The sequence below is a fragment of the Rhinolophus sinicus genome, linkage group LG04 (genome assembly GCF_036562045.2).
Source record: "Rhinolophus sinicus isolate RSC01 linkage group LG04, ASM3656204v1, whole genome shotgun sequence".
Classification (NCBI taxonomy): Eukaryota; Metazoa; Chordata; class Mammalia; order Chiroptera; family Rhinolophidae; genus Rhinolophus; species Rhinolophus sinicus.
In genome coordinates, this window is record NC_133754.1 from 7,188,828 (window position 1) to 7,214,964 (window position 26,137).

Consider the following 26,137-nt stretch of genomic DNA (forward strand, 5'->3'; position numbering starts at 1 on the left):
CATCCTGATCGTGATATAAGTGTTTTGTTCTCAGAACTTTTAAATGAAAAGCATGCCAACTGATTTCACCAAAGCAGAGTGAGTTTGTTTGTTTTCAAGATCAGTGAAAACAGAAGCAATGTCATTTCCACTTCTTCTGGATTATGCTTGGGATCTAGACAGGTTCTATGAGCACACTACATCTTTAAGAAATATTTGTGTCTATGAGTTTTTGTTTCTCATTTGTTGTCTTGTTCTTTTGTTGTTTTTGGTTTATATACCACATATCAGTGAAATCATATGGTTCTCTGCTTTTTCTGTCTGACTTATTTCGCTTAGCATTATACTCTCAAGATCCATCATGTTGTCACAAATGTTCCTATATCATCTTTTCTTACTGACAGACAATAGTTTAGTGGTTACCAGAGGGTAAGGGGGGTGGGGGGTGGGAGATGAGGGTAAGGGGGATGAAATATATGGTGATGGAAGGAGAATTGACTCTGGGTGGTGAATACACAATGGGATTTATAGATGATCCCATTTCTGTACACCTGGAATTGTACACCTGGAAGCTATATAATTTTACTAACAATTGTCACCCCAATAAATTAAAAAAAGAGAGATAGAAAAAATACATATATAATACAATACACCCCCCCAAAAAAAAAAAAAAATATTTGTTGATGGGATGGATAAAGCACTAGAACTTGGGGTGAGGGGCAACTTTAAAAATAGGCCAGGGTCTGTGCTTTTGTTAAAGAATGGCAGACTCAGGGCGGCATACTCAAGTTAAAGGAGTGTATTTCCAGCAGTTATTAGGAGGAGACAAGCTGTGGGCTTCTGAAGACGATGGAACACAGACTGTGGGAAATGACTTGTTGAAGAGAGGGGATAACTGGAGCCCTGGTGGTGGGGGAACCAAATAGAAGATTCACAGCTGGATTGATATCTGAAAACATCAGTTGATAGCTGATACACAGGGTGTTTTGGTCTTTGGAGCTATCATAGAATAATATAGCATAAATTATCATCACACATAGGTAGTTTTTTTTACCCCTCTGAATATGTGAATTTAACCACTCTTTTCTGGCAAAAAGGAAAAAAAAAGATTTTTTTTATTTAAACAAGGGAAATATAAGTAGGATAATGGGAAATTAAATACATAGGGAATGGGATATTTTTCTAAATTCCCCCATGCATATTGACTAAGGTAGCTAAGATCAGGAGCATGAATTGGCTATAAAAGTGTCTTAACAATGAGAGGTAGCTGCTGCAGAAACATTCACCAAGCAGGGAAAAATAATTGAGAGGAAGGGATATAAAAAAGAAGTGGGAATTGGGATATAAACAAGTTAAAGACCAAGTCACGGAAATTATGTCTCAAACATCTCCTGCCATTTTAAAGCAATTTTTGAGTCTTGGCTTTGATGGCCGACTGGTTGGTGGTCACAGTGTGTGTTAGACAAATCAGTGAGACTCAGAGGAGAGAGCCTGCCAGGAAAATGTCATTGCCGTCATTGTGGAGGTCCCTGCCCTTGGAAATCGCTGTAACAGCTGTTGTGCGAGGCTCCCAGGGGTTGTTCACAGGGCCTGGCATTGGGTGTGTGTGTAGGTGACCTTGCCAGGAGGGGAGTCTGTCGATTTCCGTAGACCATGACCCCAGACCTAGCCCACAAGCTACGATGTCCCACCTCCCACAGCACTCCCACTTTTCTTTCAAGGAAGATTATCCCAGTTGCTTTAAAAGTTGATACAACCTTCAAGGTGGTTGAAGATTCAAATTTAAAAGAAGTCAGAGGAGGCGAGAGTAAACTGGGAAGTCAGGGAAAAGTGTGGTGGGGGTGCCAGCACAGGGTGCTGGGGATCTGGGGCGCCCTGGGCCTGGGCCACTCTGGAGCAGAGCTGTACATCACCACTGACCAAGAGCCACTTCAAGAAGACACTCAGCTGCTGCAGCTTCTCACACATTTGCAGAATCTCCTTATCAGTAGGAACTTTATTTTAGTCTAGGTTTTCTGTTTTGTCTTTTGGGATTTGGTTTTGGTTTTGGTTTGGTTAGTTTGGGTTTGGTTTAAACAACAGAAACTTACTGTCTCACAGTTCTGGAGGCTGCAAGTGCAAGATGAAGGTGTGAGCAGGGCTGGGTCCTCTGAGGGCTGTGAGGGGAGGATGTGTTCCAGGGCGACCCCAGCTTCTGGTGGTTCGCTGGTCATCTTTGTCCTTCCTTAGCTTGTAGACAGATCACCCTGCTCTCTGCCTTCATCTTCACATGGCATCCTCCCTGTGTGTGTGTGTGTGTGTGTGTGTGTGTGTGTGTGTGTCTGTGTCCAAATATCCACTTTGGATAAGGTCACAATTTGTATAGAATTAAGCGGCTCATGCTACTCCAGTATGACCTCATCTTAATGAAGGACATCTGCAATGACTCTTTTCAAATAAGGTCCCATTCTGAGGTGCAGGGGATTAGAACTTCCCCATATGCATTTGCAGGGGACACAGTTGACTCAATCACAGACACACAGCAGAGAGGCAGCATATATTTGTTGATTGGAGGAGTGAATTGACAGAGGCCCGGAGGCCAGAACTAGCATGGCAGCTGTGGGGAGCTCTGGGTTATGTGGCTTCTGGGGTCCTCAGTAGCGAGGCAGGGCGTGGTGAGAGCTGACACCCTAGTTACGTGGGGCACCTCCTCAGCCCCTAGCAGTACTAACCCAAGGGCAACAGATGTGATTTTAATTTTCGCTGGTGGTTTCGTTGGCTCCGTGGCAACCTCTGTTGCAACAGATCTTCAATATAGTTTGAAAATATGTGTGTGTTTTAAGATTTATATTTCTACCTTAGCATCACTTTGAATAAATTACCGCAAATTGCTAATTTGAGCCCCACTGCAAAGAATTCTCCTGACTTTAAAACCTCCTCTCAATCTGCCCGCTCTCCGCTTTTTAAATTAGAAAATCATGGTCTCACGGGAAAGTCAACAGACAGAGGAGGGGTTGGCCTGCCACATGTCATTGCTTTAGCAATCCATCTATGGGAAATTATTTCTGTAACAAACAAAAGGAAATAGAGAGCCTTAACAGCCTTAGAACTCGCATATAATTTTTAGAATTGCCTTCCAGGGTAGCCAGAAGATCTCTAACCTTTCTTCTTGTAATCCCGTAAGGATATGTTGACTGACTTCACACGGTTTCTCGTGTGATCATGAGGAAAACATTATGGGCAGGATTCCTCAAAATGAAAAACTCTCGGGTGACTTTGTCTGGTTGTTTCTCAGACTACCCCTGCATCACTGTGAGTCATAACTTATATGAGAGGTTGCACACACAGGGGAGTCAGAGCTTGACTCCATGGTAACACGTGCGCTCTCCATGATCTTCAGCTCGCAGTGAGGTTAGCCTAGCTGTGCGGTTATCTGCTTTCGTTTGTATCTTCAGATACACAGTGAGAGAATATACAGATTTTAAACTCCTATTGATCTTCAGATTATCGCACTGAATTGTTTTTTGAGGTTTACTGGGGTAAAAACATACATACAGTACAAATAACTCTTTTTAGGGGCGTTGTTGTATGGATTTCGACAAATGTGTACACTCATGTAACCACCACTAACACTATCAATGTATAACACATTTCCATCACCACCAAACCCACTCCCGGCAACCACTGATTTGTTTTCTACCCTGCCTTTTCCGGAATGCCATACGAGATCTGACAATTAACTTAGCAAACTTATTGTAATGATCTTGTAACCTTTTTTGATATAAGAAGGATTTTCATTATGAATTTGTACCAACTGGACAAACAGTTAACCGAGTTTACTATTTGGAAGTGCTGAAAAGGCTGCGTGAAAAAATTAGACGACCTGAACTTTTCCCCAACAATTCATGTCTCTTGCATCACAACAATGCACCAGCTCACACGGCACTGTTTGTGAGGGAGTTTTGAGCCAGTAAACAAATAACCGTATTGGAACACCCTCCCTACTCACCTGATCTGGCCCCCAATGACTTCTTTCTTTCCCCAAAGATAAAGGAAATATTGAAAGAAAGACATTTTGGTGACATTCAGGACATCAAGGGTAATACAATAACAGCTCTGATGGCCATTCCAGAAAGAGTTCCAAAATTGCTTTGAAGGGTGGACTAGGCACTGGTGTCAGTGCATAGCTTCCCTAGGGGAGTACTTTGAAGGTGACCATAGTGATATTCAGCAAGGAGGTATGTAGCATTTTTTCTAGGATGAGTTAATAGTCAGACCTCGTATATGTGGAATCACACAGTATGTAGTCTTTGGAGTCTGGCTTCTTTCACTTACTCATTTGCAAAATAATGAATTTGAGATTCATCCATGTTGCTGTGGATCAGTTCATTCCTTTTTATGCTGAATAGTACTCTATTGTAAGAAGAGCCATAATTTATTTGTCATCAATTAAAGGACGTTTGGGTGATTTACTGTTTGGGGCAAATACAGATAAGTCTGCTGTAAACATTCATTCACAAGCTCTTTGTTTGGACATAATTTTTTCATTTCACTTGTGTGAATACCTAGGAGGAGGATTGCTGGGTCATATGGTATGTTTAACTTTTAAAGAAACTGCTGAACTGTTTTCCAAAATGTCTGGACCATTGTGCATTCTCAGACGACCTGAGAATTCCAGTTGTTCTGTGTCCCCGTTGGTCAGCACTTGGTATGGTCAGTTTGTGGTTTTATCTGCTTGTTTTGTCTTTTTCGGCCACTACAGTATGGTGGTTTAGCCACTACGTTAGGGTTTTAATCACACCTAAATTTAAACAATATTTGTATTTTCATGCTTGAGTGTAGGTCACTATGTCATATTTTTAAATAAGCAACTTAAAATCAAAATTCTCTTTGAAGCCATGTGTAAGTCATATTCACAGGACTGATAATCAGGTAATAACAGAATGCCACGCTAAACTGTTGATCATAAAACTGTGTGTGACTAATGACAATTATGTCAGAAGATGTCCTCATGAATACTTTCATGCTTTTACATAGTGTTAGCAAATGTCGTCTGAAGACCAGCTGTCTTCGGCCACTGAGCTACTGATCCACATAGAGCAGTGGCAAGTCGATTGTGTTGACTACTTTCAACAAGGGAAGATCAGAGAAATCGGGGAACAGATTATTATGATCAACACCATTTTAGAAATTAAGTATTAATAACAAGTAGTGTTTTCCCTTATTCCCCAAGAGACAAATATGTGTGATTTTCTCTGTGTGTGTGTGTATAAACAAAACCTCACTAATGTAGACAATTTTATAGAAGACAGAGAAATACAATACTGTTACTTGCGTAAAATATAAAATAACCCCAGCTGATTTGGGCAAATGTTGGTCAAGAATTGGTCTTTGAGATAAATTAATAAATAAATGGAAGTGTGTTGAAGTTAGAATATCAGTGAGTGTGTCTGACCACTTAAGTTAAGCATCTCATCTCTTCTAAAATCTCCTTCGCATTGTTCAATTGCGCAGTAAGTATTTAGTGATAGTGAAAAGTCTGCGCTCAATTGTTCTTTGAAATTCATATGTAATGAAGCCTGATGTGTACGTGTCAAAGGCAGGATAATTATGGTAGCAGGAGTGGCACTGAGGGTGGTGGTGATGGTGGCTGTGGTGGTGAAGGTGACTGCTGAAGGGGCCTGTGCTGATGAAAGTGGCCGGTGGCCAAGGTGGCTGGGGATGGTGCTGTTTTTGATCATTAGAAATTTGGGGGAAAGACAGGCAAAATGAGCACATCCAAGAACATTTTAGAGATTATTATTATTATTATTTCTGAAAAAAAGCTTGTTCCTTAAAAATGGTGAAAATCCTCGAAAGCCCGGCAGACCCACTGCTCCCAGGGGACTTCCTATGGTGGTGCCACAGAGTGTGGAGGAGGTGCTCCAGGCAAAGAACACAGACAAACTAATGAGAGTCTGCAGCAGGAGTCTCTTTTCCTTAATAATTTTTCACTTTAGTTTTGTGTTCTTACTTTCTTCCTGAACTGCCCACCAATCAGATAATAGACTACCAGGCTGATGTTCTGTGCCCGCTACCCTTCTTCTCCTATTATCTGTTTAAACTTTATCTTTCATCATTTCAATTGAGGTTTTTATTTGAGAATCACATTATTTTATTTGCAAATGTTACGTTTCTCTTTGATTATTATCTCTTTATGCAATCATATTCTTAGTTTTCGGTTGCAATATCTTCTCAGGTCTTTTTAAGCATACTAATTAGAATTTTAAAAAATTATCTTTGTTCCTGAATCATTTCTGTTACTTCCAGGATTGGTCCTTTGTTTCTCGCATCTCAGTCTGTCTTCTTCTGCTACAGGTTTGTTCGTGTGGGGATGCTGGGTAGTGTGTGCTTGAGAGGGAAGGGGCTCGGTTTACCTTCCTAGGAAGCTGTGTGATTTCCTTACTGCTGAGTCAAGGTCACCCCCACGGCTGAGTCTTTCTCCCGTGGAGTGGAGATTGACTGGCAGGTTTTCAGGAGAGGTGGGGATCTCACAAACACCAGAATCTGTCACACACTAGAAATACCTTCCCACTCTCTTTGCTTTTTAAAGTTTGTTCTTTGACAGACATTTTAATTGAGTCTCCAGAGGAAGGGAAAACAAAAAGCAAGTGCTCATGGACTGTGTCTGACATTTTGAACAAAGACCCGTTTCAGGGACTCTTAACTTTGATCAAGTCCTTGAATGAATTCTTGGTTAGTGTGTGGGCCTGTGAGGCAGGTAGGGGAAGGTTATTACAGGTTATTCTGACTGTCCAGAAACATACAGGCAAAGCAAGAACAGCAAGCACGTTTTCCCAGTGTCTATGAGGAAGGAACATGGGAACTTAAGGCAGTGTGCTTTGGAATAAAGATGGCTGCTGCAGGATGAGGGGGCAGGTACACAAATTAGGAGGGCTTTAGGGAGGAGGAAAGGAAGACAAATAGCTGGGAAAGGTGACATGACGAGGCTGCAATATGTAATAACAATAGAGAAATGGTTAATTTTTTCTTTATCCTGTGTTGGCGTTTTGCTCTAGAGGAAAAGGAGGCAGGGAATTAAGAAAAAAACTGATGGTATGGAGGTGGGCAAACCTAAGCTCAAAAAGATGTGCAAAGAGTTAAGCCTAGAAGCTCTTCCAGCGGGAGGCTGAGAAGAATATGCAGAGATAAGGGACACACAGGGGCAGGACAGTTCTTCCTCTATCGTTAAAGAAAGAAGAAGAGGAAGAGGAAGAGGAAGAGGAAGAGGAAGAAGAAGAGGAAGAGAAAGAAGAAGAAGAAGAAAATTAAGGAAAATGACACAAACAAATGTAGAAAAGAACAAGAAGAGTAAAAAAAAGACACTTCTCTAAAAGAAGAAATTGAATATTTTTATAACGATAAGTTATATTTTAAGAGCTTTTGTGCAATGTTTACATACATGAACTAGATGTAGAAGGTGAGAAAATAAAGAATGATCTGTTTGGAATTTAAGTTGTAATATATTAATAGTATGAGACTCTTCCTTCTAAGTAGGTGTCTTCCTTCATACACCTCAAAATTGTTCAGTGGGAAGAGAACAGCACATACAGGGGAGCCAGTTGTTCACTCGTTCAGGGAGAAGCGTGTCTCAACATTATTGTAATATCTTTCATCTATGAAAACATTATCCATCAGTGCAGAAAATAATTCAGTATCACTGAACAGCACTGAACACAGCAAGACAATCACATTATGACAGTGTAGAGAAAGGGGCTTTCCTTTAGATTTTCACGTGCAAGTAGGAAAACATTCAGTTTTTAAATGTTCAAGAACTGCGTGCATAAATATACACTCACAGACATGCAAAACTCTGGAATATTTATAAGCTGCGGCTGTGGAGACATAGCCCACGTTCACTGGATTCCATTTCAGTGGCCCGGATGAAGCTTCTTTCTGAATAGAAAACAACTCATGCGACAGTTCCCACATTCATATTAGAAGTCTTTGACATTTTAGTAGAATCAGAAAAATCATAAAACATGTACATCTCTCGGATGACGTGGCTTTAAAAGGGTTAAAGACTGGACATCAAGGCGCACAGTACCTGCCAAATTTGGGGTCCACCGTGGTTGTCCTTTCCTTTGCCTTAACTACCTTGGAGTTTGCAATTTCATTTTCCACCCATTCTGCAGCCAGGTACCTTGGGACGGTCCCTTAGTGTAGCAGTGCACTTGGTGATGATAATCCCCGTTTATAATCCAGGGGCACCGTTCCCTGGGCTGCTAAAGGCACATGCAGAGTTCCTGCAGGCGGCACGTGCGTTTTCTGACATGTGCATTCTGCGGCCCGACAGAGGAAGGCATGTGTCCCACGTCGGTGAGACTATTGAAGGCATTGTTGGTGCATTTGGAACCAGAACTAGAAACTACTTCTCCTATTCTGAGCCCAAGGCTTTACATTACGAAGCCACACATGTTCGAAATGATGGCACCAGACACCTGCTAACGGGGCTGGAAGGGTAAAGCATGTTGCCATTTGACTCTGGCCAAGATGCAAAGACTAAAAGGGAAGATGATGGAGAGGAAACCTCCCCTCACTCTTCAGCAGTTTCAAGCAAGGATGGGCCACGGGGCATCTTGCTGTTTTCCCTGGACAGAGACCATGAGATAAGGAGGAAGATTAGCTGCCTTCATGTCACTGATGGGTGCCAAGCTTTTGCACAAGAAAATGAAAGCACTGCACCTGTAGAAGGGACACTGGCTCCAGCCTGACTGTGTTCTGTACAGTTTTGCACGAGTCAACCTGTCTGACCCTCAGCTCCTTGGCGGGAGAATGGGTCCCGCCAACCTCAGTCAGCACTTGTTGCATACAATGAGGTCATATGTGTGAACACAGTTTGAAAAGCGCTATACAAATGACGACTACGATTGCCACATTCCAGGTGAAACTATAAAGAAGTGTAGAGGTTTAAGAGAAGCCTCAGGATTTGCAGAGAAAGTCTGGACCAACCCAGATCTGAGTGCCCTGACCCTGGGGTGCCCTGCGTTGGGATTCCCACAGCCCTTACAAGGGGGGGGGGGCACTTTCCACGGTTAACTCCCCAGAGCATGTCCGCGTTATTTCCCACAGTGCTCACAAGTCAGATCTGGAGTGCTTATCCTGAGTTCTCAGGTAAGAAATCGAGGCCTAGAGATGTCAAGTGACTTGCCCAGGGTACAGCATGTACCTGGCAAAGTCACAATTCCAACCCTCTGTGTTCTCTGGAGGTGGAGCTCCAGAGCCGCTGTCAGAAGACCTGGAAGCTCTGTTCTTCCTGTGCTTGTGGGTTGTTAGAAATATTATTTGCAGAAACCCATGGCCTGTTTCCTGACTCTGTGTCTTTACATCAGCAGATTGAGAGCTAGCAACAAGAAAGTAACATACATGTGGCTTTGATTTATTAACTCTGGACTGTGAAAATAAAACGCTTCACTTCCAGGAAGGGAAAAAGACGCCCTCAGAAAATGTAACTACAGGAGGTTTCAGCTCATCATTTGTTATCCTGCTCGGCTGTTAATTATTTTGATCATCAAATGCATCCTCATTGGTAATCATCCCTTCTGAAAATAATGAGGCACAGGCGACCCGATGTAGGAGCCAGGGGTGGAAACAGTGGCATTGCCTGGCACACCATGGAAGTTCTCTGGCATCTACCTTTGGCTGTTTGTCCCTGAAGTCTGCACCAGGAAATCCCGCAGCATCCCCCATAGGCTTGCAGCCATTCCCAGGACAAAAGAATTCCGTTTTCCCAGCACCATCAGCTGCGGTCTTTGGATGACCTTTGAATAACCCTCCCCTCCAGCACCTCTTTTGGAAATTGCCTCCTGACGTATAGGCCATATCACACCCAGAGTACTAGATTTATAGTGAAATGGATCTCTTCTTAAATGCAATAAATCAGAAAACAGGCTTTGGCTGCAGACACATACTGGCTTTTACTCTGTTTGACCATTGTCGTCTCTCCCTCCAGCCACAGACACTAAAATGAATCCACGTGTCCTGGCCTTGACTTTCTTTCTGTATTGTCTGCCGATGCAAAGAAGCAGCCTCACCCACCTACGCTGTAGCCCTGGACAGGGGACACACACGGCCGCCTGCGTATAGCAGGTGTCGCGCTCCCAGCCAGGCTGATGTAATTATCCATCTCTGGGATCAGGTGGCAGTGGGAAGGGGTCGTGCTCCAAGGCTTTCTCTGTGCAGCTGGTCGGTCTGGGAGGACGCATGAGGTTTGTGAAGACCAGCCAATTTTCTTCTCATCAGAAATGAAGGCTCTGAAGAGAAAGCATGGAGAAATGGGGTGGGGGGGAAAGACAACAATGGAGAAACAAAGCAGAAAGAAGAGAATGAGTCAGAGAGAAAAAAATCCTCTTTATCTGAGCAAGAGAATAAACAGAGAGGGAAAGAGACGTAGGTGGGAGTTGCAGCCTTTCTGGATCTGGGTTTGTCATTTTAATGTTTGTTTTCCTATTTATAAAAGAATAGATATTCAGTGCAGAAAACTTGGAAACATGAAAGAAGCATATAAAAGGAAACAAACCCTTCCTCGTGTCACTACCCAGGTGAAACTATTGTTAGCATGGACACGTATGCTTTGAGTCTTTTCCTCTATGTCTGCATAAACACACAGGGTTAATCACTTTTCAGTATTGACCAATGGAATAGCCACGCCCAATCAGTTCAAGTTGCTAGAACTGTAACCAAAGTGTGGAATTCGTAATTCAGTTCCAAGGTGTTGCTAGATGGTTAGTTGAAGACTGTGTTTCCTCCTCTGTTTAACAAAGCATCCTGAGTAGTCATCAAGGGAAACTTAAAGTTAGTGCCCTGTCTGGTTCTCACTTTAGAGACCCCACAGTGCACTCCATTGATCACTGAAAAGACCCTGCCTGGTGACATTCTTATCTTGACGCTCAGTTTGGTAATTACCACTCCAGTTTCTGCGCTTCCTGTTTCATCTGTGCCTCTGTGCCACCCTCACCTTCCTTCTCCTCTCTCATGCACACACACATCACACACACATCACACATACATCACACACACATCCTGCATACCTCACACACACACATACACATACATCACACACACACTCCACACACATCCCACACACCTCACACTCCACACATACACATACATCACACACACACAAACACACACACCACTTAGTAAATGACTATCACAGCTTTATTTGCTGGAAGCACTAGGGGTGATAAAATAGTGTATTTGAACTCTGGTTGTAGGTTTCCCAGGAAGGAGTGTTACAAGTAGTGCTTATAAATGAAAGACGAGCAGAGTGACTTTTCAAAAAAAAATCTTTATCATCACTTTCTTTCTTCTTCCTTTGTCTCTTAATTTATTCTGCTGTGCCCCCATTTTTTATGTTTTCTACCACCAGCACCACCTTAATTTATTCTAAGCAGGTGTCACTCAGGTATTCCAGCCAGAGGGGTTTCAGGAGCAGGCAGGGGTCTCTCGTGGACAGTATTAGAGATGTGTATTTCACCCGTGCTTTACATTTTATCCTTAGTAAGTCATTTCAATCATTTCAACACAGAGTACTGCTCTGCAATTTTGTCCTTCACTAGTTCCCTTCCTTTCTCCTGGGTTTATATTTCTTCCCTCGTGGTTTGTGTTTCTTATCTTCAGTGCTACTCAATTGATTTCAGGAAGGTTTTGGTAACGACCTAACTCTAAAGTCCATAAAAACGCTGTCATGCTGAATTTCTCTTTACAATATAATTTCCCATAGTAATCCTCCTGTTTATCATTTTGGGAGAAGGAAAAAAAGGGGGGCGGGCTCATGATACAGTTTTGCCGCTTTGTATCTGATATGAGCTCAGATGGATTTCAGAGACTCGCCCGATCATTCAAGGGGCGCTCCCAGTTCTGGTCTTTCACTCGCAGGCCCTTGGGTCTTAGCTCACTAGACTGGTATTTTCAGTCCAGCTTTTCCTCCCATCTGGTGAATGACTTGCTCGATTTTAAGCCCATAATTTGATGGCCATTTTTCCTGTGAAATGCACACTTTGCTTTGGCCATGTGGCCCACCCACAGTAAGAAAATATGATCAAATGTGACAATAAAGGGAATTCTGCTTCAGATATAAAGTTTGGACTGGGTATGGGCTCCGTTATATCACTATCCTTACAGCAAGAGGACTGCAATACACAGAATGGGGAAACTAGGAGGGGCGTTAGCGGGGCCCGAATCCAGCCAACTTACTTCCTAGTTGATGGTGAGGTTATGTCACTGAGCTAAGCCCCCTGCCCTTCCAGTGTCACCTCTCGCTGCCCAGGGCTCCCGATTCCTGGCCCTCAGGTCCAGAGTCTGTCTCCTCATTCTCGCTTGCATTCTGAGAGTCTTTTCCTTTTACATGCATTCATACCTACCTCCTATCTCCCTGAAAAAAATGAGGGTGAGACACAGAGGCTCTGATTTTCCCCTGACATGTTAAGTCAATGTTAATTTCTTTTTTCTACTGATGTTGGAGTGGACCAGTCTTTTATGGCTGATTTAGTACTTCATATCCAACAACTATCTGAATAAATAAAGGAAGAAAAGAACACGCTGTAAGTCACCACATACATTTTATTCTCAGCAACTGGAAACTAAACCAGCGTCTCTAATTCTTGATCTCCGCTGCTTTCACGACTCATGGACAAATAAATAATATTTCATGTCATTAACGGAGTAGAACTAGCCTTCTGACAAGACTTGGTTGAAACATGAGGATTAATGAGGCCATTCTGTCTTCAGAGGTCACAAATGCTCTGTGCTGGTGTTGAAAACCTGAGGGAGTTTATTAGTGACTGGCCTGACCCAGAGCGTCTGGTGTGGCCCTGGGGCCCTGAGAGAACGACTGACTCCCACCTCAGGAAATAAGCCACCGTGTGTTCATTTCTGCTGAGTGTGTGTATATGTCATCACCAATGTTCCCATTCCGATGACATCTTTCCACGATCCAGACGCTTTAAGAACCATCATGATGTTTGTATTTGTTCCCTGCTCATCAAGGGACCAAGGCAGAGAACTGGGAGGTGAGAGCTCTCCAGACCAGGCAGTATGGCACTTCAAACTTCTTCCTAATTGTTTTTCCTGATGTTGGAAGTGAGATTATGTCACAAACGGAAACACACAGGACAATGGGGAACATGCCAGCCCCACTCTTTAGTGAAAGACCCAAGGAGTCAGGGAACAGGACACTTTTCTAAGCAGCCCCACTGTTCCCTTCCTCTTGCTGTCCCTGCTGATGTTTGTGGTTGGTGAAGCTTGATCAGCAGGACACATACAGAAGACTCTACTTATCAAATATCCTAGAGCATTTACAAAGAGCCATCCCATGCTAGACCTTAAAGCAAGTCTCCACAAATGGCAGAGGAGTGCTGTCGTATTTCCTGACCACAACAAAATAGTTAGAAATCAATATCACAAATGATAACTAAAATAATCCTACATATTTGGAATTTTAAAAACACACATCTAAATGCACATGTACATGAACTTCACAGAGATATATCACACACACGCACATCACCTATCACAGACAGACACATCACACGTGCACACAGGTGTAAAAAGAAATCAGAATTGTAATTTTAAAATATTTTGAAGTGATTGATAATTAAAATGTACCATATCAAAACTTGTGGGATTCAGCTAAGACAGAACCTAGAAGAAAAATGTTTAAGTTTAAATGTCTGCTCTAGGAAAAGAGAAAACTGGAAACAGGAGTAAGCACCCAACTCTATTTAAAAAGGCTGAACACCAAGAAGGAAGGCTAAATGAAGATAGGAATAAAAATTGCTAAAATAGCAAACAGCCATACATTACAGAAGTTCAGCAATGCCAAGTGTTGTTTATTTTAAAAGACTAATAAAATGGAAAATCTTTGTCAACATTGATCACAAAAAAGAGAAGGATGCGATAAGCAATGTTAAAAATGAAATGAGGTATAATTATAGATGTAACGGAGATTAAAGAGATGTGAGAATATCAGAAATAGCTCTATGACAAATTTGTAAACTTAGGTGATGCAAATTCCTGTAGGAAAAAATACCGTATCAAAATTAAATCAGGAAGAAATTGAAAGCCCAAATGATCTCATTTGAAAAATGGATTTAGTGCCTTAAAATCTTATATCAAAGCAACAGACTCAAAATGGCTTTACAGGCAAGTTTAACCAAATATTCAAGGAAGATTATGCCAAATTTATTTAGAGAACAGCAAAGAACGAAATATGTCCCAACTAATTCATAAAGCTTGTATACTTGATACCAAAACAGGCCAAGGGCAGTAAAAAAAAGACGTGGGGAGAATCACAGGTCACTCTCACTTATGACTATAGATTTAAAATTCCTTAAAAAAAAAAAAAAAAAAAAAACTAATTTAATCTGATACTATATAAACCACCAAATTGGATTTATTCCAGGAATGCAAGGTTGGTTCAGCATTACAAAAGTCTGTTAATGTAATATATTCCATTAACATGTTAAACCAGAATAATACAATCATCTTAATGGCTACAGGATATCTGTGTATGACTTAAAATGGAAACAACCAAAGGAAAATGGGGCTTTTAAGAATTTGGACTAACAGGGAACTTATCCCATTGCTGATTATCCACAGCGAAATCAGTGGCAAACCAAGTGACTTTTTTTCTAACCATCCCAGAGTAATCCCAATATAATCCTTTTAAGCCTGATGTAATTACTTGGACTAGAATGTAACTGCTTTATATCACTCGCTTTACATTTTTACATCATGATTTACATTTTCAAATTGTCATCTGGAAGCAAAAAGAAAAAGATAACTGCACAAAGTCTACTACCGTGTTTCCCCGAAAATAAGACACAGCCAGACCATCAGCTCTAATGCGTCTTTTGGAGCAAAAAGTAATATAAGACCGGGTCTTATAGCGAAATAAAACCGGGTCTTATATTAATTTTTGCTCCAAAAGACGCATTAGAGCTGATGGTCTGACTAGGTCTTATTTTCGGGGAAACACAGTAGCAGACCCTAAACATGTGGTTTTTCTATTCCTTCCTTTTGAAAAATTAAAAGTCAAACTAACCTTGGTGTTATTCCCTATTTCTAGAATGCAGACTTAGCTAGCCATATACGTGGTCTGACAATTAAGTTTGCAAGCTTGTTTCAATGCTGTTGCTAACCTTTTGTGACATCAGAGGGATTATTCATTATGAATTTGTATCAACTGGACAAACAGTTAACCAGGTTTACTATTTGGAAGTGCTGAAAAGGCTGCGTGAGAAAGTTAGACGACCTGAACTTTTCACCAACAATTCATGGCTCTTGCATCACGACAATGTATCAGCTCACACAGCACTGTCTGTGAGGGAATTTTTAGCCAGTAAACAAATAACTGTATTGGAACACCCTCCCTACTCACCTGATCTGGGCCCCAATGACTTCTGTCTTTACCCGAAGATAAAGGAAATACTGAAAGGAAAACATTTTGATGACATTCCAGACATCAAGGGTAATATGACGAAAGCTGTGATGACCATTCCAGAAAAAGAGTTCCAAAATTGCTTTGAAGGGTGGACTAGGTGCTGGCATCGGTGCACTGCTTCCCAAGGGGAGTACTTTAAAGGTGACTGTGGTGATATTCAACAATGAGGCATGTAGCACTTTCTGTGTGATCTTTGTATCAGGGATGATGATCTTATCTGTGCCGTCATTGTTAGGAGCTGGGCTTTCTGCTGACTTCAGCAAAACCTGTGATTGAAATTTTCATTAAAAGAACATGGATGGACTTCCACACATAATGTTAAAATACATGCAGTAGCTGATCAGGAGTGGAGGGACAGCTAAGGTTGGAGGAATATTCCATCACGGGGTAGATTGATGTGGACATTAAGTGTAAAGCTACAGCCCTAATTTCTTTTAATTTTCATACCTCAGGAGCCTTTTTCCTTTTTGGCTGTTATCATTCATGGCCATGCTGACACCATTTATTGGGAAGGGTCTGAGTCATTCAGTTCACTTCTTTAATGCCTCCTATATTTAATGTCTCTGAAGCAGAGAAGATTGGTTTAAAATGGTAATTTTCTGTCTGCAAGATGGGTGGTGCTGCATTTCATTTTACCAAATAGATCTCAGCCCCAGCCCGATGGTAAGACTTTTGCAGCGGTGCTATTTGTTAAGGTTTTCTGTTGCTGGTTTTCCTTGAAGACAATCTGCAGTTTAGACACCGGGCAAACCTGAGATAGTCCAGAGGCTAAGTAGCTGCCCCAAGGCAACATGGGCAGGTGAGTAAAGAAAGCCCCACAGGGAAGCCGTGTATATCTGCTGTGGCCCTTCCTTGTCTCTCTGTGGCTTGGAGTAGGAAGCCGGTGAGACTTGGCGTCTCCAGGAGGTTCTGCTTGCTCTGAGACTCCTAAAATGTGGGGTTCCAGACCAACCTAAGTGTGTTAAAATACCATGGGGACTTTGGGGGAACAAGCGGACTCGGTCGGCCTCCCACTTCTTCCGTGCTTGATGAATGCATCCATTTATTGCCAGAGCTTGTCCCAGAGGCACCTGAAAGGTCAGACTGCTCAGTTCAGGGGCTCTTCTCTCCTCCCCCGGCCCCTACATGTCAGGGTCTCCTCGTTGTAAAAATGTGAAACTTGTGTTAACAAAGAAAAATTGGGAATACTGTAATTCATTGAATGGGCTCCACTCAAATTCTACAATTAAGCAGGAGTTAAGTAACCTAGGTGTTGAAAGCCTTCCAGACCCATGATACAGAAAGTTTTCCATCTTTTGACATCAGTGATGTAGGGAGGAACTTCAACTATATGTTCTCTGTTTATCCGCAGAACATGTCTGCTCACTAGAACTTTCTCACCGTTAGGATTTAACTAAAAGCTCTCAAGGCCCCAACACATGTTCGTATTTCCTAACCGTTAAGTCAAAAGCTGCTTTCCTAACAGTGCAATCAAGGAGGTCTGTGATGGTGGAAATGCCTGCTGTTAATGATGCTAGAATGAGCCAGGTTTGGCTCTCCAGGGGCCCACCTGAACAACGCCCAAACGACCCCCAAAGCTGTGCATCAGCTACCTCCAAAGATGGGCAAAGGATTTGGGTCAAAAGTCACCCACGAAGGGTTTTGTAGCTATGAGCTCTGATTTGTGACTGGGTTACAAACCCTGCAAAGGAAGAATAAGTCTTTGTTGGCCTCCAGGCCACAGTGCAAGACACAGCTGTTCAATCAGGTTTTTGTTTGAAGTAAATGCGCCAACCTGGCTGGAAAGCATGTTAATATTTTAAATTTCTACATTAACAGCTGTACATGTGCCCAGGGGCTGAGGTGATGGCCGCCTCATATAATTGCTAGGGGAAAAAAAAAGTGTAAAGAATAAATAAATCCTAGCAAATTGGATTATCATTTGCAGTGGAATTGCCAGAGAGAATCTCACTGATACATATTCCTGCTTCAGCAAGGCATTTGACACCTTCTCTGGTGAATTGCATGAATGGTGTTAATTCAGGTTGGCTGGCCCTGTGTTTTGAAAATTGGCAGAAGGAGGGCAACCACCATGGTGAGGGAGGGGCTGAACAACAGACCTTTCTCTCTGAATATTAATCCCCAGTACTGCCCGCTCATGCAAGTTAAAAGTAAGTTAAAAGTACCTTGAACCTCTCTGGGACTTAATCTCTCCACTTTTGCAAAGAGGACAGTGACAGCAGTTTCCTTGGTACTCCTTTGCCATCCGAGGAGCCTCACACACTTAGTGGACGGTCTTTCGTCTCACATTGTCCCACTGGTGAGTGTTGTTCACTTTATTTAACATGTGAAGAAAGCAAAAAACAGGAAGCTGAAATGACCCTGCAAATTACACAATTAAAGAAAAATCACCTGAAGAAGAGAAAATAGGTTTCAGAGACTTTCAAACCATTTTTGCATCTTCTTTTCCTGTGTTCAGTATTCAAAAAAATTGATATATTGCTTTGCAAATGATAAATTATTTTCAAGAGACCGTTGTAAGGGAAAAGAGACCAAAGCAGTAAAGTGGCTTGCTCAAAATCACACAGCACGTCATGCTAATGTTTGAAATGAGGACCTGTGGCTTATTTATTTATTTATTTATTTATTTATTTATTTATTTAATTAATGTACTGATCTTCTTGCCAATCATTGGCTGTATTTCTTTTAGTAATAATGGTGCTTTATCAGGATATAGTGTATCATGACTAGTAACACAATCGCATTATACAAATGCCAAAAAGTATCTGTCTTTCACACAGGTCCCTCCCAGGAGGCTATTCAAGTCAAGGAAGGAAATGGTCTCTAAGGCCATGTCTAGTGAAACAGTCTCCCTTTACCCTGCCCAGGAGACCAAGATGGTGACCTCCGTGGGCTGCCTGCCAGTGGTGTGTCCAGTGTACTTTGACACTTAGAGGATTTTTTTTTTTTTTAAATGTCCTCCTCCTCTAAATGACAAAATTATTTTCAGTAACAACCATGAAATGAAAATAATAATAGTGACCAAGAAAGAAATGTAGGCAGTGGAATTTTTTTCTTATATTGAATTTCACATACCATTATGCCTGTAAAAAATAAGTAAAATAGTACAAGGAAAGGAACAAAAAAAAATAAATCACAGCTATCTATTCAGTGTTTCTCAACCTCTGGGCCACTCTTGAAGTCTTATACCTATCACTCCTGTTTCCCTTTGGAAATTTTGCATGGCTCACAGAATTCCCAGATTTTTCCCAGTGTTCCGGGCCAGCCCCAGGGAACCCGGAAGCATTCCAGCTTCAGGGGCCTGCTCTCTGGGGTTACGCACCTGCCCTCCCCTAGAGAACCCGCAGCCCATGCCCTCCCTTCACCCACACCCAGGGAGATCTTACCCAGATGTACACTTACTGTCCTACCCTTTGTTCTGGCCCTTACTCATACTTTAGAGAAGGGAGTCCATGCCAGAGCACACTGCCCTGGGAGGGTGGCAAGGTGCCTTATGTCTCAGGCACCCCAGACTCTTGCAAACACTTGCTTCTGCTTTTTCACCAGTCTCCCAGAGCTGCCCTGGCTCCTCGGGTACCGATAGGCATGACCCCAAAGGGCAACCCCAGGCAGGCCTGCAGTTGGACTGCTGGCTCTGGCTGACTTCAGGATCTTAACACCGGGGTCTGGAAGCAGAGCCACAGCTCCAGGCATCTCTGAGCTGTAAAGGGAGCCTGATCCCATCACAAGCAAGAGATTGCCTTTCTGCCTAGCAATGAGAATGGCATTTAAAATTCAATATCAGAAAAGATATTGACGAGATTAAGGGCCTGAAGGAATTGATTTATGAGGAAAGACCCAAGGAATTAAATATGTATAGCCTAGTGTAATAGGATATTAGGCTCCGAGCACAATTTCATTTCTGTGATCCAGTTGTTCCTGCGATGAGTCATCTAAGGGCTGGAGTTCTCTCCAAGGTTGTTTCTGCCCCAGGGGTCACGGTGCTGGAGGCAGAGAGGGAGGCGCCAGGATTGATAAACCGGGCCCCAGGCTTGGTTACCCTCATATCCAGCCGTAAATTGAAGTGCCGTTTCATCCCCAGGTGGAAGCACATGACATTTTAAACTCAAACAGATCTTGAGTCGTCTCACCACCCCCTGTGACAAGAAAATGTAAGCTAGTTCAATTCCACCTTTTTTTCCCCAAGGAGAAAAGTGAACCTTGGAGGTACCAGGCGGTAAATGACTGCCCTTCCCCGGGGCCAGGTTCTTCTCCTTTGTCAGGAATCCCTCAAGATATGTTTGCCTTCAGGCAAAGCCTTGCACTTAGGTTATGATAATATGCAGGTGATTTTTCACGTCTCAAACTTTCCCTGACAGTCGGGGATGGGCTCAGGATTGACACTGTCAGATTGAAAACAGGCACAGGCAGACTTCATCAGCAGGAGCTAAGGCTGACATGCGTGTCTTGGTGGTTCTGAAGTCAGTGAGAACCAAAAAGGACTAAGGGGGTGGAGGGCTTGGGAGTCCTGGCGAGAAAAGAAGACGTAGCACGCTGTGTGTTTGGGCAGCAGGATCTCACCCAGGGAGACAGGATTCTCGGGTGTATCCTCTCCCCTTACAGCAAGGCAAGGTGACAGGAATCAGGCAGAGCTGGCCACAGGTGGGGTCTTGGTCGCAGGCTGGCATATACCAAGGAATCAGGTTGGAGTTAGGTACATAGGTAGAGAGGGCGTCGCCATACAGACCTGATATTAAAACAGTCCATCCAGACACAGTCACATGCACCCTTGGTAGAAGCCCCTGGATCTCAGGTCCTGAGGTGATACGCGACTGGCCTCAAGGGCATCGCTCACTGAGTAAGGCTTCTGCTTTATAGCAAAGTTATGTAGATGGGCTAACAGTTACTAAAACTGAATCAAAAGAGCAAAAACACATTAAACTGATGACACTCCATGGGTTCACATGTTTCCAGACTTTTATGCCTAAATATTCAGTGGCTCATTCCTAAGAACTAGTTTTGATTCAAAATGGATCCCTCCCGAGCCCATTTTCCTCACACCTAAGCTGATCCCCAGAAATCCTCTAGGGAAACTGCACTGGTTATCCTCATTATTAGAGCATTTTGCGCCACCCTAAATTAATCGTAGTGTGTCCGTTAGCATCCTCATGATGCAGCGTCGAGGCCAGGCTGCTTAGTGACTGTTTCTCCGTATCTTTCTATCGTCTAGCCCAGCATGGGGTACAGAAAGTACGTCAGTGTCGATCGAAGGAATGAGTGATTGAATGAATATCAGCAGATTGTTTTAAAAGAACTGAACATAGAGCCAAGCACTGGGGAAATCCTGAAGTGAGGGGACGGAAAAAGAAAAATATGTGCATGCACGCGCACATGCACGTGTGTCTGTGGGGGATCTGAAGGTAGCATTCACTGTCAGTGCACGAGGTCCGACGTTAGGTTCGCGAACTCGTTGCAGCGATGTTGCTAACTTTTTTTGATATCAGAGGGATTATTCATTATGAATTTGTATCAACTGGACAAACAGTTAGCCAAGTTTACTATTTGGAAGTGCTGAAAAGGCTGCGTGAAAAAGTTAGATGACCTGAACTTTTCTCCAACAATTCATGGCTCTTGCATCACGACAGTGTATCAGCTCACACAGCACTGTCTGTGAGGGAGTTTTTAGCCAGTAAACAAATAACTGTGTTGGAACACACTCCCTACTCACCTGATCTGGCCCCCAATGACTTCTTTCTTTACCTGAAGATAAAGGAAATATTGAAAGGAAGACATTTTGATGACATTCAGGACATCAAGGGTAATACGATGACAGCTCTGATGGCCATTCCAGAAAAAGAATTCCGAAATGGCTTTGAAGGGTGGACTAGGTGCTGGCATCAGTGCCTAGCTTCCCAAGGGGAGTACTTCGAAGGTGACTGTAGTGATATTCAGCAATGAGGTATGTAGCACTTTTTCTAGGATGAATTCACGAACTTAATTGTCAGACCTCGTGTACTACCTGGTGGCATGAGTTCCCCTTACCTGCTACCTACCTAAATTTACAAAGAGTACTGCCCCACCACCATGCAAGACACAGAATCAGTGTTGTAATTAAGGGTCCTCTCTATTCTGTACCAAACACCGCTTCCATCCACCAGCCACCCACCATCCAGCCAAAGATTCCTGAGTTATCACAGTTCTGTGAGTGTCAGCTTATAATGAGATGTTGTTGGTGTATTTCGAGTAGAGTATTTGCATGGTGGTCTGTGACATTCATGGGATCTAACCTTATGTGATCTGTTAGCTACATAAAAACTTCACCTCGGTAACAAAATCATAACATTGAAGAAAAAAGGACAAGGTGGGGGTTCCAGTGTTGAAAGGAAATTTAAATCCGCCACACCACTCGCGGAGGTAGGTGTACACAAAAGTGTGTGTCCGCCAGCCCTGGCTCTTAAGTGGAAATGGTGAATGCCTAGATAGAAGCGTTACTAGCAGGATTTTAAGTTTGGCGTGTCCTGATTTCCATTTCAAATTGACAGTGCAGTGCGGTTGCCAGGGTAGAAACCACGGTTTGAAGCAGGAAAATTGAGTTGTGCAAGCGATAGCTCTCTCCTGGACAGTGTGGCCGTGGATACGTGACTTGGCCTCTTGTGTGCCTATGAGTCACCCAGCTGTAAAAATGGAAATGTGACCTCACTTACTCTGAGGCTTCAGATAACATCCGTAGTGCTCTTTGAATGTGTCAGAGAGAAAGAGCCATTACACACTGAAGTCTATAGCCCCACGAGCATTACAAATACTCTTATTAAGTCAGTGGCCTGGAAATATCAAGGTGTGTCAGGTTCGGCGTTTATTTACCTGTTATTGTCCACCAGAGTGCTTGCACTTGATTGGCATGTGGACAATTGTGTAACTGGAACACCAAAAATCCTGATGGTGCATCTGTTTAATGCCATGCTCTCCAAAATGAAATTTAAATTATGCTGCACTCAGCCAGTCCAGCTTAGAGACCCTTCTGATTAAGGTCTAGCTGCCTGTGAACGTATGTTAAAAATTCAAGCTAGAACGATTATTATCCAGGCTCATAAATTTCAAGTGCAAAAGGACCAGAAAGGCTGACTTAAATTACCTGGTTGTGGACGGACTATCACATGGTTTTCACAGGACATCTAGTCAAACGAAGAACAGCAGTTTTGAAGCACCACTGTTTTGAATGCATAAATATTAGATTCACGAGTTTATGCTTTACAAACAAAAGAAAGCATTAATTTTGAAGAATGCAGAAAACCCTTTGGGGTGTTGATTTTATTTTCCTCTAGTGGTGGTTATGTTGTTTTGTCTTTTTTTTTTTTTTTTTTTTTTTGTGGACCATGGGGAAAAAATTACATAATTATGACTGGATTTCCCAAGTGTTTTAAGAAATATTCCCCTTCAGATTAAGAGAGACATCTGGAACTGCCAGAGTAATGAATCAAAATGTCTTATACGGCACTGCTATTTTCCTCTGAAAGTTTCATATAGCCTTATGTCTAGAACAATAAATTGCCCAGTAATAGTTCCTCAGGTAGTTTTTGTTATTGTGGTTGTTTTGTTTTTTTGCCTCTGTGTGTGGTCTTTTGTTTTGTTTTGGTTTGATTTTGCTAGATAGTGGTTTAATCCTATGCAAGTGGGGAAACCAGTGCAAGCATTCATCCATCTCTTGACTCATTCATTCATTCATGACCTGTGAGTTAGAGATGACCTAATTATTGAACCCACCATTGCTGGAGGCAGTCTACCTGGGGAGACAGCTATGGAATGTAATACAGCTTAGTAAGTGCTTTGGGAGACATTAGAATAGCTCACTTTGCTTGGGTGATTGACGGAATCCAAGGATACTGCATATAGTTGCGCAGGTTCTATCCTGGAGAAGGGCAGCAGACTAAATGGGTGAGTGGGAATGAGGTCAAGCCCCCACTTCACTGCCTCGCCATGTGCTCTAGTGGGAAGCTGTGTCTTCCCAGAGGGTGGAGCTTGTCTTCCCAGAGGGTGGAGCTGTGTCTTCCCAGAGGGTGGAGCTTGTCTTCCCAGAGGGTGGAGCTGTGTCTTCCCAGAGGGTGGAGCTGTGTCTTCCCAGAGGGTGGAGCTTGTCTTCCCAGAGGGTGGAGCTTGTCTTCCCAGAGGGTGGAGCTGTGTCTTCCCAGAGGGTGGAGCTGTGTCTTCCCAGAGGGTGGAGCTGTGTCTTCCCAGAGGGTGGAGCTGTGTCTTCCCAGAGGGTGGAGCTGTGTCTTCCCAGAGGGTGGAGCTGTGTCTTCCCAGAGGGTGGAGCTGTGTCTTCCCAGAGGGTGGGGCTCTTTTCGATTGTATAGGTCATCAGACCAGTTGTTGTTTGGCCCACAAGCATTCTTTAACTTGACTTAAAAAAATGAATAGGAATCTGCCAGGCAGAATTCTGGAGAGTGAGCTTGTCAGAGAGTTGTGAAAGGACCTGGTATTTCTAGGGAAAGACAAGACGAGCAATGGTTTGGATTTTATCCAGTAGAGGTGGGGGAGCCTGCAGTGTTTTTTAAGCATGGGAGGACTTTAATTCTCTCATTCTATGGGGTGCATCCACCCCATTATGCCTAATGCACTCTCCCAGTGAAGGATGCTCAAATCATCGCCAGTCCCCCCTTCCCGCGCATACTGGCTGCAGTGGAACATAGCAGTACATGTTCCCTAATGGACCTATGGGAGAATTCCCGTGGCATGCGTTCACAGCAGTGGAACTGCTGGTCCATAGGGCGTGCCTAAGAAGTTGATTAGCCAAGGCTGCTGTACAGAATGGCTGTGCCAGTCTGTCCCCCACCAATAGTACATAAGTGTTACTGTGCCCCACATCCCACTAGCAACATTATCCAGCTTTCTAATATTTGCCAGTCTAATAATATAAGACTCATCATCTTTTAGAAAGGTGGTACTTCTCTGACTCCCTGTGCTTTTAAGCATCTCATTATGTGCTTACTAGCTACTGAAGTTCATTTACATGTCTAAGAAGAATAGTCAAGAGTAGTGGTTCTTACATCTGGGGAACTTTTAAACAAGACTGATTCCTGGGCCCTGCAGAAGACTGATTCCTGGGCCCAACGAACTCAGATTATATACAGGTGGGACCCAGGCAGTTATGCTTTTTCAAAAACCTGCACATATGATTTCACTTATATGTGGGATCTAAAAAAATAAATGAAAAAACAAAAGAGAAACAGGCTTATAAATACAGGGAACATTTTGATGATTGCCAGATGGGAGGGGGTTGGGGAAATGGGTGAGAAAGGGGAGGGGATTAAGAAGTAGAAATTGCCAGTTATAAAAATAGTCACAGGTGTAAAGTACAGCATAGGGAATATAGTCAATAATTTTGTAATAACTATGTATGGTGTCTGATGGGAACTAGACTTAGCGGGGTGATCACTTTGTAAGTTATACAAATATCTAATCACTATGTTGTACATCTGAAACTAATATCATTACAAGCAAAACTAACAGAAAGATCTTCTTGTCACCCGGAAACAGTATCCAGGTCCTTCCTATGAATATGTTGCAAAATTCAGTGAAACCTTTTTGTAACCTGTACCTCTTGTGTGGGGAACAGTATATACTGAGCGTCTATGTCCAGAGACATTTGTACAGCTTCCTGTTAATGGTTGCATAGTGTTCCATTGTACAGATGAGCCATCAGTGGTTCTGAATTAAGCTACCTACCTTTGAAGCTAATCTCCTGCCCTTCCTTTGGCTCATTTTTAACACGTTGCGTACCGCGGGGTTTAAATCCCTCGTGAAGATTCTCGTGATCCTTACGCAACGTGTTAAGGGAGTTTTAAGATCAGATTTGGAATTGTCTAATGATGTGACAGTTCACTCTGCATCATGGGAGTCAGAGCACCAGATCCCCTCGGAACTATTCTGGGGCCAATTGTGAGTGAGAGTGAGGAACAAGGTCATTCTCGCTGTTTGGAAACAGTCATTTTAGGTACTTGTCACGGTGCCAAGGTACAATATGAGCTCCCTGGTTTCTGTACCTTAATCAACTGGTGCACAATTAAATCACGTAAAGTAATAAGAAGCCAATGTGGGATGTGTGTTGCACTTCACATATGATTATGATATGGGCAGCTGGTGAAACAGGAGGTGCTGAGTTCTTAGAAAATTGCAAGGAAATCAGTTTATGCTAGGAGACCAAAGTGGGTTCTCACATTTCTATCCAGAGTAGGGACCAGGGCAAGCAAGCCCAAGGGAACACGCAGTACGTTTTTTCTGAGTACTCCCTACCCCACAACATACCCCCAAATGAGTGGTTTTGAAGATGTAATTTACTCCTTCCAGTTGGTGGATTTTAGCATCCAGAACCCAGTGCCAGCGTTTATTCAGGCCTTGGGAGTTCAGAACTGCCCAGGCAGCTAGCTCCTTGGCAGCCAGCTGGTCCAGGCCCTGAAGAAGCTTCCTGCTTTCGTGACAGGAAAATGCTACGGTTTTCGTATGACTAGTGTAGTGCACCATTTGTTATGGACAACAGCAGGAAAAAATGTACTTTGGTCTTTTTAAGCTAGTCCCTGGTTGTCAAGGAGCTGTGAATAGACATAGCCGATTACAGGGCCTGTTTCTGAAGCTCTTGAATGTTCTCCAGCCTGAGTACATGTTAACGTAGAGCCTGTTCCAAAGAATTAGTCCCGACAGCAGACAGCAGCGTGCTTTTGG

General features: G+C 42.9%; 1 protein-coding gene across 5 annotated transcripts in view; it reads left to right on the top strand.

Moving 5' to 3' along the window:
* The window catches only part of ENOX1 (ecto-NOX disulfide-thiol exchanger 1), a 511,619-nt gene that overhangs the window by 434,800 nt on the left and 50,682 nt on the right, over positions 1-26,137 (top strand). The window lies entirely within an intron of this gene.